Here is a 14,776-nt window from a genome sequence, read left to right as displayed (position 1 = left end):
TATTTCTTGAAAACTTGACTGCTGACATGCAAAACATTTTGGGACTCTATAAAAAATAGCTAAATATATATTTTTCCATTAATAGGTCAACTACCGCCTCCCGAGCGGTGCAGCGGTCTAAGGTACTGCATCGCAATGCTTGAGGCATCATTACAAAGCGAGTGAGGCTTAGCTGGGTTGTGTTTCGGGGAACGCATGGCTCTCGACCATCGCCTCTCCCGAGTCTGTATGGGAGTTGCAGCGATAGGACAAGCCTAACTACCCTTGGATATCACGAAATTGGGGAGAAAAAGGGGTCAAATAAATAAATAATAATAATAAATAAAATACAAAAATATAAATAAATAAGGAAACGGCCCTGCGAAAAACACATTTTCGCATCGATATGATTCAGAAACATGTATTACAAAGTGTAATTAGGATAATTTTGTCCAAAACTGTGGTAACTATTGAGGCTACCTACTACTTATTAAACAAAGTAAATTAGCTAAATGTATTTCGAAAAGAGACACATAAACCCATAATATATTTATCTGGTACTGTTAATCCCAATTTTAAATGTTCCCTAACTCCGCCTCCAACTGACAGAGCAGCAATTAAAAATTTTCTTCAGATGAAAGAGAAGAACAGCTGTCAGCGCCAAAAATCTTTCTCATGGATAATGGCATTTTATTTAATTATATAATCATAACATTTATTTAAAAGTGTTTTTCCTATGGCGGTGACAGAGGAAGAAGGTATTTTCCTTAACTGCCTACAAGCAAGAGTTTTCACTGAGCTAGCTAACACAGCTAGTTAGCTAGCTAGCTCCTTTAGCTTGCCACCACAATATTCAGAGTGACTGAACAAGGTAAGAATTATTTTGGATATTAAAGCTCTGAGTTAATATGTCATGTATGTGTTAGATATACAGTTGAAGTCGGAAGTTTACATACACTTAGGTTGGAGTCATTAAAACTCGTTTTTCAACCACTCCACAAATTTCTTATAAAAAAACTATAGTTTTGGCAAGTCGGTTAGGACATCTACTTTGTGCATGACAAGTAATTTTTCCAACAATTGTTTACAGACAGATTATTTTACTGTATCACAATTCTAGTGGGTCAGACGTTTACATGTACTAAGTTGACTGTGCCTTTGAACAGCTTGGAAAATTCCAGAAAATGATGTCATGGCATTAGAAGCTTCTGATAGGCTAATTGACATCATTTGAGTCAATTCGAGGTGTACCTGTGGATGTATTTCAAGGCCTACCTTCAAACTCAGTGCCTCTTTGCTTGTCATCATGGGAAAATCAAAAGAAATCAGCCAAGACCTCAGAAAAAAATTGTGGACCTCCACAAGTCTTGTTCATCCTTGGGAGTAATTTCCAAACGCCTGAAGGTACCATGTTCACGTTCATCAGTACAAACAATAGTACGCAAGTATAAACACCATGGGACCACGCAGCCGTCCTACCGCTCAGGAAGGAGACACGTTCTGTCTCCTAGAGATGAACGTACTTTGGTGAGAAAAGTGCAAATCAATCCCGGAATAACAGCAAAGGACCTTGTGAAGATGCTGGAGGAAACAGGTATCCATCCCCTTTCCCCATATCCACAGTAAAACGAGTCCTATATCGACATAACCTGAAAGGCCGCTCAGCAAGGAAGAAGCCACTGCTCCAAAACCGCCATAAAAAAGCCAGACTACGGTTTTCAACTGCACATGGGGACAAAGATCATACTTTTTGGAGAAATGTCCTCTGGTCTGATGAAACAAAAATAGAACTGTTTGGCCATAATGACCATCGTTATGTTTGGAGGAAAAAGGGGGAGGCTTGAAAGCCGAAGAACACCATCACAACCGTGAAGCATGGGGGTGGCAGCATCATGTTGTGGGGGTGCTTTGCTGCAGAGGGACTGGTGCACTTCACAAAATAGATGGTATCATGACAAAGGAAAATTATGTGGATATATTGAAGCAACATCTCAAGACATCAGTCAGGAAATTAAAGCTTGGTCGCAAATGGGTCTTCCAAATGGACAATGACCCCAAGCATACTTCCAAAGTTGTGGCAAAATGGTTTAAGGACAACAAAGGCAGGATACTGGAGAGGCCATCACAAAGCCTTGACCTCAATCCTATAGAAAATTTGTGGGCAGAACTGAAAAAGCATGCGTGAGCAAAGAGGCCTACAAAAATCTGACTCAGTTACACCAGCTCTGTCAGGAGGAATGGGCCAAAATTCACCCAACTTATTGTGGGAAGCTTGTAGAAGGCTACCTGAAACATTTGACCCAAGTTAAACAATTTAAAGGCAATGCTACCAAATACTAATTGAGTGTATGTAAACTTCTAACCCACTGGAAATGTGATGAAATAAATAAAAGCTGAAATATATCATTCTCTCTACTATTATTCTGACATTTCACATTCTTAAAATAAAGTGGTGATCCTAACTGACCTAAGACAGGGAATTTTTTACTAGTATTAAATGTCAGGAATTGTGAAAAACTGAGTTTAAACGTATTTGGCTAAGGGGAATGTAACCTTCCGACTTCAACTGTAATTGAATTGCCAAATCTAGCTAGTTAATGTTAAATGTTGCTTACCAAGGAATGTATTGGAACCTCAACTGCCTATGGACAGACACCAGCCAATGTAAGTTAGTCCTTTGTATAATTTAGCTAGCTAGTTTCTGAACATGAATAGCCTGGCTACCCAAACTCCTTGCTCCGGCCAAACGTTACACCACGCCTACAGACGTTAGTTTCTTTTCCGCAATGAGTCTGGATCTGAGAACATCCTTGATGATTTCTGGATTGGAAATCATTCTAGACCGTCTGATCAGGCCCAGAAACTGATTGTTTGGGCTAGAGCGAGAACACAGCAACGTTTAGAAAATTCGGCATTGGCTTTTATACTTTGATTGGTAAGAGACGATCCAATTGCTGATGACTTTGTTTTGTACAACATCCCTCATTTTGACGTAACCACAAACAACTTAAAATATATCAGTTTCTGACTGAAGTATGCGAACGATAAGAGCAGTGGAAAAATTCTGTTTGAGTCATCAGGTAAGAACAGTCATCCCTTATTCTTCATATTGTGTGGAATTGTTTCACTGACTCTTTGTCTCTGCATTATCCACAGGGCAACTGTCAACTTGTGAGTCTGAAAATGGACATTGGAGGTTAAGGAATCTGCATTGTAAGTATGAATTTGATGTTCATGAACATTTGTCACGACCTGATTATGTCGGGCAACCTGATTTGGCCGGGGTGCATTGTAGTTAAGCCTTACCTAACCTAACCCTTTTCCTAACCTTAACATAATTATCCTAACCTGCCACGTAAATTCACCTAATCTGGCACGCTAATTCACCCAACCTACTATGTTAATTATCCATTCCCTGCCAATTTAGTTATCCTAACCTGTAATTCACCTAACCTGCCACTGGGGCATACGGAACCTTTGCTAACAGTGGAGCCCAACCAAATCAGGTAGCCCGACCTCATTGGGTCCCGACCACACATTAACCCCTAATTCTTCATCTTGTGTGGATTTTATTTTCAGTGACTCTGTCACATTATCCTCAGGATTACTGTCAACTTGTTTTTAAAGAGCCTATTTTCAAATACAGATAAGTGCAGAGGTCATTTGTACATTGTATTTTATTTTTCAGATGCGACCTTTCAGTGACTTTATGAGCTCAAAGGGGAATTTCTTTTCCCATTCTTTCTTGTTTTGTGTTGTGTGCTTTAATAATTAATAACTTACATTTCTTGCACATATATCACAAGATATTATGAACCATGCATTACTCATATATAAAATATGTATTATTCATATATAAATATATTGACCATAAATAATCATGTATACTGTTAAATATATTTTAAACGAATACATGTAAATATATGGATAGCTCATGTATGTAAAATGCATACTACCACATAAAAACCCCCAGCTAAAATCAAATATGTAAATGTCTGAAATATATTGGACATTCTGTTTATGGACATATGAGTAACACATGTATTTAGATATACAGTACTTATTTAAAAATATTAGTACATATTACATAAATAGATGTTAAATATATGTTATTATATTAGGCTTTGGTATGGGTAGCTTCTACTTGGGCTGTCAACGTCAAACCTGAGACTGGTGTGTTGTTGGTAAGTAACTACGTTTTTTAAATAGCTATCTACGTCATTATTTGGATAGGCTATGCCGCTATGACACTAGGATATGATACTTTGATGTAAGTAGGTAAATACAGTGCCTTCGGAAAGTATTCAGACCCCTTGACTTTTTCCACATTTTGTTACGTTACAGCCTTATTATAAAATGGATTAAATCAAATTTAATCTACAGAAATCTATACACAATACCCCATAATGACAAAGCGAAAACAGATGTACATTTAAAAAAAAAAACTTTATTTACATAAGTGTTCAGGCCCATTTGCCATGAGACTCGAAGTTGAGCTCAGGTGCATCCTGTTTCCATTGATTATCCTTGAGATGCTTCTACAACTTGGAGTCCACCTGTGGTAAGTTCAAGAGTTTACACAGGCACACACCTGTCTATATAATGTCCCACAGTTGACAGTGCATGTCAGAGCAAAAACAAAGCCATGAAGTCTAAGGAATTGTCCGTTGAGCTCCGAGACAGTATTGTGTTGAGGCACAGATCAGGGGAAGGGTACCAAAAAATGTCTGCAGCATTGCAGGTCCCACACATTTTCTATAGGATTGAGGACAGGGATTTGTGATGGCCATTCCAATACCTTGACTTTGTTGTCCTTAAACAATTTTGCCACAACTTTGGAAGTATGCTTGGGGTCATTGTCTATTTGGAAGATCCATTTGCGACCAAGCTTTAACTTCCTGACTGATGTCTTGAGATGATGTTTCAATATAATTTAATTTCACATAATTTTCCTTCCTCATGTTGCCATCTATTTTGTGAAGTGCACCAGTCCCTCCTGCAGCAAAGCACCCCCACAATGTGATGCTGCCACCCCCGTGCTTCACGGTTGGGATGGTGTTCTTCAGCTTGCAAACCTCCCCCTTTTTCCTCCAAACATAACTATGGTCATTATGGCCAAACAGCTCTATTTTTGTTTCATCAGACCAGAGGACATTTCTCCAAAAAGTATGATCTTTGTCCCCATGTGCAGTTGAAAACCGTAGTCTGGCTTTTTTATGGCGGTTTTGGAGCAGTGGCTTCTTCCTTGCTGAGCGGACTTTCAGGTTATGTTGATATAGGACTCTGTGGATATAGATACTTTTGTACCGGTTTCCTCCAGCATCTTCAGAAGGTCCTTTGCTGTTGTTCTGGAATTGATTTGCACATTTCAGACCAAAGTACATTCATCTCTAGGAGACAGAACGCGTCTCCTTCCTGAGCGGTATGACGGCTGCGTGGTTCCATGGTGTTTATACTTGCGTAATATTGTTTGTACAGATGAACATGGTACCTTCAGGCGTTTGGAAATTGCTCCCAAGGATGAACCAGACTTGTGGAAGTCTACAATTTCTTTCTGAGGTCTTGGCTGATTTCTTTTGATTTTCCAATGATGTCAAGCAAAGAGGCACTGAGTTTGAAGGTAGGCCTTGAAATACATCCACAGGTACACCTCCAATTGACTCAAATTATGTCAATTAGCCTATCAGAAGCTTCTAAAGCCATGACATAATTTTCTGGAATTTTCCAAGGCACAGTCAACTTAGTGTATGTAAACTTCTGACCCACTGGAATTGTGATACAGTTAATTATAAATGAAATAATCTCTGTAAGCAATTGTTGGAAAAATGACTTGTGTCATGCACAAAGTAAATGTACTAACCGACTTGCCAAAACTATAGTTTGTTAACAAGAAATTTGTGGAGTGGTTGAAAAACAAGTTTTAAGACTCCAACCTAAGTATATGTAAACTTCCAACTTCAACTGTATATACTGTATTTTATACCATCTATTGCATTTTGCCTATGCCGCTCGGTCATTGCTCATCCATATATTTATATGTACATATTCTTATTCCATCCCTTTACTTAGATTTGTGTGTATTAGGTAGTTGTTGAGGAATTGTTAGATTCCTTGTTGATATTGCTGCACTGTCGGGAACTAGAAGCACAAGCACTTCGCTACACTCGCGATAACATCTGCTAACGTTGTGTATGTGACCAATAAGGTTAATTTGGTTATAACCATTATTATAAGCCGTCTTCCCCTCAGTAACCTCCAATGCTGTATTTAAGATTTTTTTGTGTGTCCCTGATATCACTTTCCACCCTGTTAGTTTGCAGTAATAACCCTTTAAAAAACAGCCCCTTCCCACACTGACATCACATTCAGGAAATGTCAATCATGTTTTGGGCCACAGAGATTTGGGAGAGGGCAGGGAGTATTTCTCACGGCATCCCTAATCTTGGGGGAGGAGAGGGAGTGCTTCTCACGGTCTCCATAATCTGGGTAGGGAGACAGTATGTGAGTAGGATACCTTCTGTTTGTGTGTGAAAGTATGTGCGTAAGGAGTCTGTGTGCAAAAGTATATGCGTAAGGAGCTAGTATAAAATGAATGGTTTTGTACAACGAAGCAGCGCTCTCGTGATCAAACATTTTGGCTATTTTAGCTGGGCCTCTGTCTGTTTCATTCAACCAGTATCTTACAAATTCTGGGTTGCAGACCGAGTAGTTTAATTGAATTGGGTTATGAACATTGAGAACATAATTCTTGTAACAATGTAGTCCTTCGAGCCGGATCTCAATACCTGCCTCTGTCGTCCCAAGGAACTGCTGAAAACCGTGCACGGGCGGATCCAGGATCCGTAAGACAAAGACCTGACCTCTGAATTGAGGGTTTATTTCAGGCCAGTGGTGAACTGGTATATGACAGAGGTGGTGACGAGATCCAACCTACATTGCTTTTCCCAGTCTACGAGACGAAGGTCAGTAAATCTGTATTCACAAATGATGGGGAATTGACACTTGGGCTACATTCAGAAATATATTTTTGATTGCTTTTGTGTAGTTTAGGTGTTGATTTTAAAAATTCCCATAGGGCATTCTAATGCGGTGACCTATCTTTAGAATTTCGTGTAGAGAAAAGTTTTAAAGGGAACAAAGTATTCTATGCAAATGAAAGATAGGAATTGGGTGTAGAGCCACCTAGGCAGCAGTAGAAGGGGGTCCGTAATGACACAGGGTATCTGCAGTACCAATATAAACTTGTAACGGTCGTCATATGAAGAAGGTGTCGACCAAAGTGCAGCGTGGTAAGTGTTCATGTTATTTTGATTTAAACTGAACACAAAACAAAATGAGAATGAATAAAAATCGAAACAGTTCTGTATGGTGAAACACAGACACAGAAAACAACTACCCACAACCCATAGTGGGAAAACAGGCTGCCTAAGTATGGTTCTCAATCAGAGACAACGACAGACAGCTGTCCCTGATTGAGAACCATACCCGGCCAAAAACACAGAAATACAAAAACATAGAAAAAATAACATAGAACGCCCACCCTAGTCACACCCTGGCCTAACCAAAATAGAGAATAAAAAGGCTCTCTATGGCCAGGGCGTGACAAAACTAGAGAATATTGAGATCTAAATCTAATTGATCAAGGGGATATTAGCAGGAAGGGGAGAGTCAGATCTACGCACATCTAGGTCTTATTATCCAACGAAGAAGGGAAGCCTAATATAGTGGAGTGAGATATGAGATATTAATGTCAAAATAACAAGGAACAACAGAAAAATAGGCTGCTGACTAGGGATTTACTAACCCTAGAAAATAGCTTATAGGTTTTATACGGGTGAGACCTAATGTCCAATCGACACCTCTATAGATAAACTTTCAAGAAAGGAAAAGCACACATAGGTTAAGAGATAGCAAAATAAGCATAGTAACTGTGAGCCCACACATGGGCAGTAGTAGTGGGAGTAGTGACATACACATCAATAATTTAATCAGAATTAGAAATACATACACATAGCTTTTGAGAATAAGATAATGGGAAAAGAGCACATACATAGATCATAGAAATACATACACATAGATTTTGAGAATAAGCAATCCTCAAAGGAGGTCCCGGAATTAACAGGGGATGAGAGGTAAATCTAATGCCCAAAATGAAGAAAGAAGTACGAATTTGGGAGACATCTAGATGTAGAAAAATTAGAATTAATGATAAGACGTGTGTAGATAGTCAAGGGAAGCAGCAGGTCGAGGGTTAACTACCTGGCTATCTGAATCCCAGAAAAGAAGGTAAGAAGGCAAGCGTAGAGAAAGGGTGAGAGAAAGTTACAAGAAGGATATCAGCAGGGGAAAAAATTGTGTATGTGAGACCTAATAACTTATCAAAAGTCATAATAGTAATTGTTCCTAAATGCTGAGTAGGAGATAGAAAGAGTGACAAGGGCCAAGAGAGGAAAGGAAAAGAGAAGGTTAGGGGACATACAGGGAAAAAAAGAGAGGCAGAGACAACGAGAGAGAGAGAGAGTAAGGAGAATCCTCGCCGGGAAACCCCTTGGACCTTTAAATTGGGGCTATTTTCTGGGAATTGTCTCGGTAGTATGTGCCGGAGTGTATGACTACAGACAATTATAATAATAGTGTTATTTGCGTCTCCATCATTTCAATAGTGTTGGTGGTCCAGGGGTTGAATTCTTGCCAACAACGTGGGAGAATCAGGTTCATATCTCAGCCTATGCACCAATAGACTAAAATTCATTCTGATTGTAATTCAAATATTGCTATGTTTTGCCGGGAGAGATACGGTTGTTAGTGTTTGTTTAAGATATAAACTGAACATTTTAATAGCTGGTTTAGGTTAAATTGAAAGACTTCATTCTAAATAATAGCGAGGCTATTTCGATGTAATACATTGTCTTGCCTAACTGATCTGCTGGAATAACGTATTGAGAATGGAGTCGTATTTAAATTACTGTATCATAGAGAGGGCAGTTACCTAAATTAAAGAAATTCTAAATAATAGCAGAGAGATAATGGCGATAGAGTGGTGCCCACCGAAATGTTTTTCATTGTTATGGATTGACTGACATACGTTATAAATTTAGCGAAGTACATGGTACTTTTACATTTTTTTTACATTTCATAATGGTGAAGCCAAAAGAGAAGAGAAAGTTGGAAAGTTTGGTTTTACTCTTACGATAAAATTAAAGTAGAACTCTGTTTGAGTAGGGGTTATGTTTTCGCTGAGAGGAATACAGGTCGGAATAGTTAAAACCTTTACGATTCGTGATAGTTTTGATTATTGATTCTTGGTTGGATTGTTTAGGTAACACCAGTGCATTGGAACAGAAAGTTAATGTATTCTAACATTATGATCTGTTTCCATTACGTGGAACAATGTCAGGTCAGTAAAGTGGATGCCGGTTGAGTTAATTTTATTTTGCAGGGGCAGTGCACATTAATCACAGTTGTGGGTGTCTAATGGCAGGGTATTCATATCAAGCACTTCGAGAGACTGTTTGCAGACAGACCGAATGGGTTTTAAAGTTGCAAAGCAAGCTTGGGCTAAACTAGTCAAGTAGTAGGGGAATTTCATAGATTTGAAGTAAAGTATTGTTTCCAAGGGTAGCGCATGTTCAATTAAGTACATACAGTGGGGGGGGGGGGGGGGGGAGTATTTAGTCAGCCACCAATTGTGCAAGTTCTCCCACTTAAAAATATGAGAGAGGCCTGTAATTTTCATCATAGGTACACTTCAACTATGACAGACAAAATGAGAAAAAAAATCCGGAAAATCACATTGTAGGATTTTTAATGAATTTATTTGCAAATTATGGTGGAAAATAAGTATTTGGTCATCTACAAACAAGCAAGATTTCTGGCTCTCACAGACCTGTAACTTCTTCTTTAAGAGGCTCCTCTGTTCTCCACTCGTTACCTGTATTAATGGCACCTATTTGAACTTGTTATCAGTATAAAAGACACCTGTCCACAACCTCAAACAGTCACACTCCAAACTCCACTATGGCCAAGACCAAAGAGCTGTCAAAGGACACCAGAAACAAAATTGTAGACCTGCGCCAGGCTGGGAAGACTGAATCTGCAGTAGGTAAGCAGCTTGGTTTGAAGAAATCAACTGTGGGAGCAATTATTAGGAAATGGAAGACATACAAGACCAGTGATAATCTCCCTCGATCTGGGGCTCCACGCAAGATCTCACCCCGTGGGGTCAAAATGATCACAAGAACAGTGAGCAAAAATCCTAGAACCACACGGGGGGACCTAGTGAATAACCTGCAGAGAGCTGGGACCAAAGTAACATAGCCTACCATCAGTAACACACTACGCCGTCAGGGACTCAAATCCTGCAGTGCCAGATGTGTCCCCCTGCTTAAGCCAGTACATGTCCAGGCCCATCTGAAGTTTGCTAGAGAGCATTTGGATGATCCTGAAGAAGATTGGGAGAATGTCATATGGTCAGATGAAACCAAAATATAACTTTTTGGTAAAAACTCAACTCGTCGTGTTTGGAGGACAAAGAATGCTGAGTTGCATCCAAAGAACACCATACCTACTGTGAAGCATGGCGGTGGAAACATGCTTTGGGGCTGTTTTTCTGCAAAGGGACCAGGACGACTGATCCGTGTAAAGAAAGAATGAATGGGGCCATGTATCGTGAGATTTTGAGTGAAAACCTCCTTCCATCAGCAAGGGCATTGAAGATGAAACGTGGTTGGGTCTTTCAGCATGACAATGATCCCAAACACACCGCCTGGGCAACGAAGGAGTAAGAAGCATTTCAAGGTCCTGGAGTGGCCAGCCTAGCCAGTCTCCAGATCTCAACCCCATAGAAAATCTTAGAAATAGAAAAACGTTTGACCTCTGTCATTGCCAACAAAGGGTATATAACAAAGTATTTTGTTTTGTTATTGACTTTTGTTATTGACCAAATACTTATTTTCCACCATAATTTGCAAATAAATTAATTAAATATCCTACAATGTGATTTTCTGGATTTTATTCCCTCATTTTGTCTGTCATAGTTGAAGTGTACCTATGATGAAAATTACAGGCCTCTCTCATCTTTTTAAGTGGGAGAACTTGCACAATTGGTGGCTGACTAAATACTTTTTTGCCCCACTGTATTACCATTGAGGAAATGTAAAACTAATGATTAGAGGGAGTACAATGGAATTATCATTATCATTAGGTTTTGTTTGTAGTCAACGCTTGGGTTTCTGAATCGGGGTAGTATGATGAATGCTGACCAAGTGGTGTTTCTGGGAAAAGGAGTGCTTCATTGTCTTTCTTTGGAATGTTTTCTGGGGGCTGTAATCTTGAAGTGAGCGAGTGAGATAGAGGCATGTTTCTACCAAATTAAAAAGGTCTGGAAATGTTTTGTTTGTTTTTAGCCTTTGGGTTTGAGAAGATTTCCATGTTATGGAATATTAGAAGTTTATTTTCAGAGTTTTAATTAAACACGTGAATTCTTTTGGTACAATAATGTTCTGGGAACCTGGAATACAACATGTTTTTTTTTGTCGAATATAGTAAGAAACATTACTGTGAAAGGGTGGTATGACTTTTGACCTCTATCATGGCTTACCATTGTTGTCTGAATTTAAGGTAATTTGTACTACTGATTTTAAGGTGGCTTAAGTAATGTTTAGAAAGCTAGCAAAGTTTTATTTTCCTTTAGGTAGTCGGCTGTTGTTGTATGCAGTGTAAGAAATTTGACACTTAGAGATTATTACCATAGACCTGTTGATTTTTCAAAAAATCCATGAGTTCAGACAGGGAGACATTTAGTCAATATTTGGAAACAACCCATATTTGATACTGACTGTTATAAGAAAGAGAGACAGGCAGATAAAAGGAAAGTAGCATGAGGAAAGAAGATAGAAGTGACACAGAATGGGTAGATAACAGTTACTGAGTGGAGACAAAAAGGGGAATGAAAGCTTTGTTCGTTTCAGGAACTAAGGTATTAGACACTGAACCATTGCCTAGAAATATTCTGCACAACAGGCCGAAATAGTAGCATTGACGAGTGCCTGCCAAATAAGATAGGGGAGAAAGGTGAATATTTACACAGACAAGCACATATGCATTTAAAACCATACGAAGCAGCACAGATAAATCTTAAAGAAGATAAGACACTTGACAGAGAATTGTTACAGGATAGCCAAGAACGAATGCCCCAGGGAGAATTGGACATGTGGAAAATGAATGGGACGATCCTACAAAATAATGTCAGACATAAGGATAATTTACTAATCTTACCTAAGTAATTGTTTAGATGTGCGGCAAATTGATACATGGGCAGAGCCATGTATCAACATGTATCAACTTTGTGGCCTATTGGATAATAAAAAACATTTTTGTTTTGTAAACATAGGGAAGGATGTCTCAGTTGAGTTCTATGTAGACCAAATGGGGTCTCTGACCCCTTGGCAGTCTAGAACTATGAGCCTTTATGGAAGATATCTGTGCAGGTCCCTGTCATAGCTCACACCGAGAGAGAGGGCTATATAAATCCACATACCCAGTATGGAAGAAGATGGAGTATAGTGAAGGTGAGGGTTTTTGACTGTAATCCAGAGCGAGGGAAGTATTGCATAAAGGCACGAATTACCATTAATAACGTAAAGAAAGAGGATCTCGGGTTATGGTATGTTGGTTTTGATCAGGTTTCGGTTGACACCATATTACCATTCCGGGTAGAAGAGGTTAGGGCCGGTGATAGTTCTACAGTCAGCCAGAATACAAGCAGAGCCCCTGACAAAACAGATCCTGACCTTGGAGTCGTCCAGAGACAAGGACCGGTGCGGATAGTCCAGACGAAAGATCTTAAGGAAGTGATTGAGATGGAAACTGGTTATGGGGATTCCAACCTATGGTTGGAATGGATTCAGTATACAGCCAGATCAGTAGCGAAAGAAGAATGTTATGCTTGCGCCACAGCAAAACCTCAGTTGACAACCATCCCCTTTCCACTTATCTGTATCCCCATGTGCCCATTACATCCAGACTTCCCCCTTTCACAGTTACAGGAGGAAATTATTATTGTATGGCTCGATACATCACACACGGATGGCATGTGGGGGGAAGTAAGAACATGCAGTAGGACAGAGAATGTTACAACCGACAAGACAATGAGGGACCTGACTGGGTAGTTGAGTTCCGAGGACTTTAGTAAGATAAAAAGGCCTAGAGCGGATGTCTGGTGGTTGTGTGGAAGTATGAAGCTGTGGCCTAACCTGCCTACAAATTGGACCGGTATTTGTGCACTAGCGCTGTTAGTCATGCCCTTCACCCTTATCCAACACAAAGACCTAGGGCCAGGTAGAATAGAAAGAAGGAGTGCGCCGTCAGGATCTTTTGACAATAGAGTTTACATTGATAGCATTGGAGTTCCAAGGGGGGGGGGGGGGTGCCTGATGAGTTCAAAGATAGGAATCAGATATGGGCTGGATTGGAATCAAGCATCTTCTGGTGGTCAACTCTCAATAAAAATGTAGATTGGATCAATTATATCTACTATAACCAACAGCGTTTCATCAACTATACTAGAGAGGCGATAAAAGGGTTAGCAGACCGAACAGCTGCAACTAGTTTGATGGTATGGCAGAATAGAATAGCATCAGAATGTTGTATTTTCATCCCCGATAACACAGCTCCAGACGGATCAGTGACCAAGGCCCTGGCTGGTTTAACCACATTAGCTCACGAATTAGCAGAGAACTCTGGGGTGGATAATTCTCTAACAAATTGGTTTGACAGTATGTTTGGGAAATGGAAAAATGTCGTAATCACTGTGTTGTGGGCAACTTTCAACTGTATGAGTGTTTTGGTTCTGTGTGGTTGTTGTTTTGTCCCCTGTGTGAGAGGTTTGATTACCAGGACTGGAGAGGTCAATGACGCAACAGATGGTGAGGTACGGACCGATTCCGAGCTCCGGCCAGTGGGATGACGCATACAGGCCTCCAAGCCTAGGAGATGGATCCGTTTCTTTTAACTATGAGGAGCCAATGTTGGATGAGACAATTTTTTATGTTTAATTAAGACTGTTTTTTTAATGAAGATTGTAATAAAAATCTTAACAGGAATCGTTATGATTGGATGTTGGTCTATAACAGTCATTGATGAATATCGAATGTACATACATGTATTGGTTTGAATTATTCTTGTGTACCATTTATACCACTATAGTTTCCATATAGTATTTGAGGTATCAGTGTGTATTATTTAGTCATTACGGGTGGATTGTTAATGGAATATATATGTTTAAATGAATGATTCGAATATTCCACCCCGAAACCATATGATTGTATGAAATTGAGTAGGATCATAAAATGATTATTAATGATGTGTGTAGTTTTAATCAGAATTAGGGTAAAACAATATCTCTGTACAACATGTCTTTATACACTGCTCAAAAAAATAAAGGGAACACTAAAATAACACATCCTAGATCTGAATGAATGAAATATTCTTATTAAATACTTTTTTCTTTACATAGTTGAATATGCTGACAACATAATAACACACATATTATCAATGGAAATCAGATTTGTCAACCCATGGAGGTCTGGATTTGGAGTCACACTCAAAATTAAAGTGGAAAACCACACTACAGGCTGATCCAACTTTGATGTAATGTCCTTAAAACAAGTCAAAATGAGGCTCGGTAGTGTGTGTGGCCTCCACGTGCCTGTATGACCTCCCTACAATGCCTGGGCATGCTCCTGATGAGGTGGCGGATGGTCTCCTGAGGGATCTCCTCCCAGACCTGGACTAAAGC

General features: G+C 39.5%; 1 protein-coding gene and 1 long non-coding RNA gene across 4 annotated transcripts in view; one reads left to right on the top strand and one right to left on the bottom strand.

Moving 5' to 3' along the window:
* Positions 1 to 14,776, bottom strand: part of LOC109896935 (ras and Rab interactor 2) — a 46,425-nt gene that overhangs the window by 17,585 nt on the left and 14,064 nt on the right. The gene's annotated exons all lie outside the window — the stretch shown is intronic.
* LOC109896937 (uncharacterized) lies at positions 618 to 14,420 on the top strand. 2 transcript variants are annotated; one of them, XR_004211040.1, is made up of 3 exons: positions 618 to 850; positions 3,136 to 3,192; positions 13,863 to 14,420. It is a non-coding gene; the product is annotated as an uncharacterized LOC109896937 (long non-coding RNA). The 2 variants fall into 2 exon arrangements; XR_002256160.2 differs by lacking the exon at positions 13,863 to 14,420 and adding an exon at positions 6,784 to 7,344.

Source organism: Oncorhynchus kisutch, linkage group LG9, assembly GCF_002021735.2.
Source record: "Oncorhynchus kisutch isolate 150728-3 linkage group LG9, Okis_V2, whole genome shotgun sequence".
In the NCBI taxonomy this organism is placed as follows: Eukaryota; Metazoa; Chordata; class Actinopteri; order Salmoniformes; family Salmonidae; genus Oncorhynchus; species Oncorhynchus kisutch.
The sequence above is the reverse complement of the archived record's forward strand: the minus strand, read 5'-3'. Positions and strand labels throughout refer to the sequence as shown.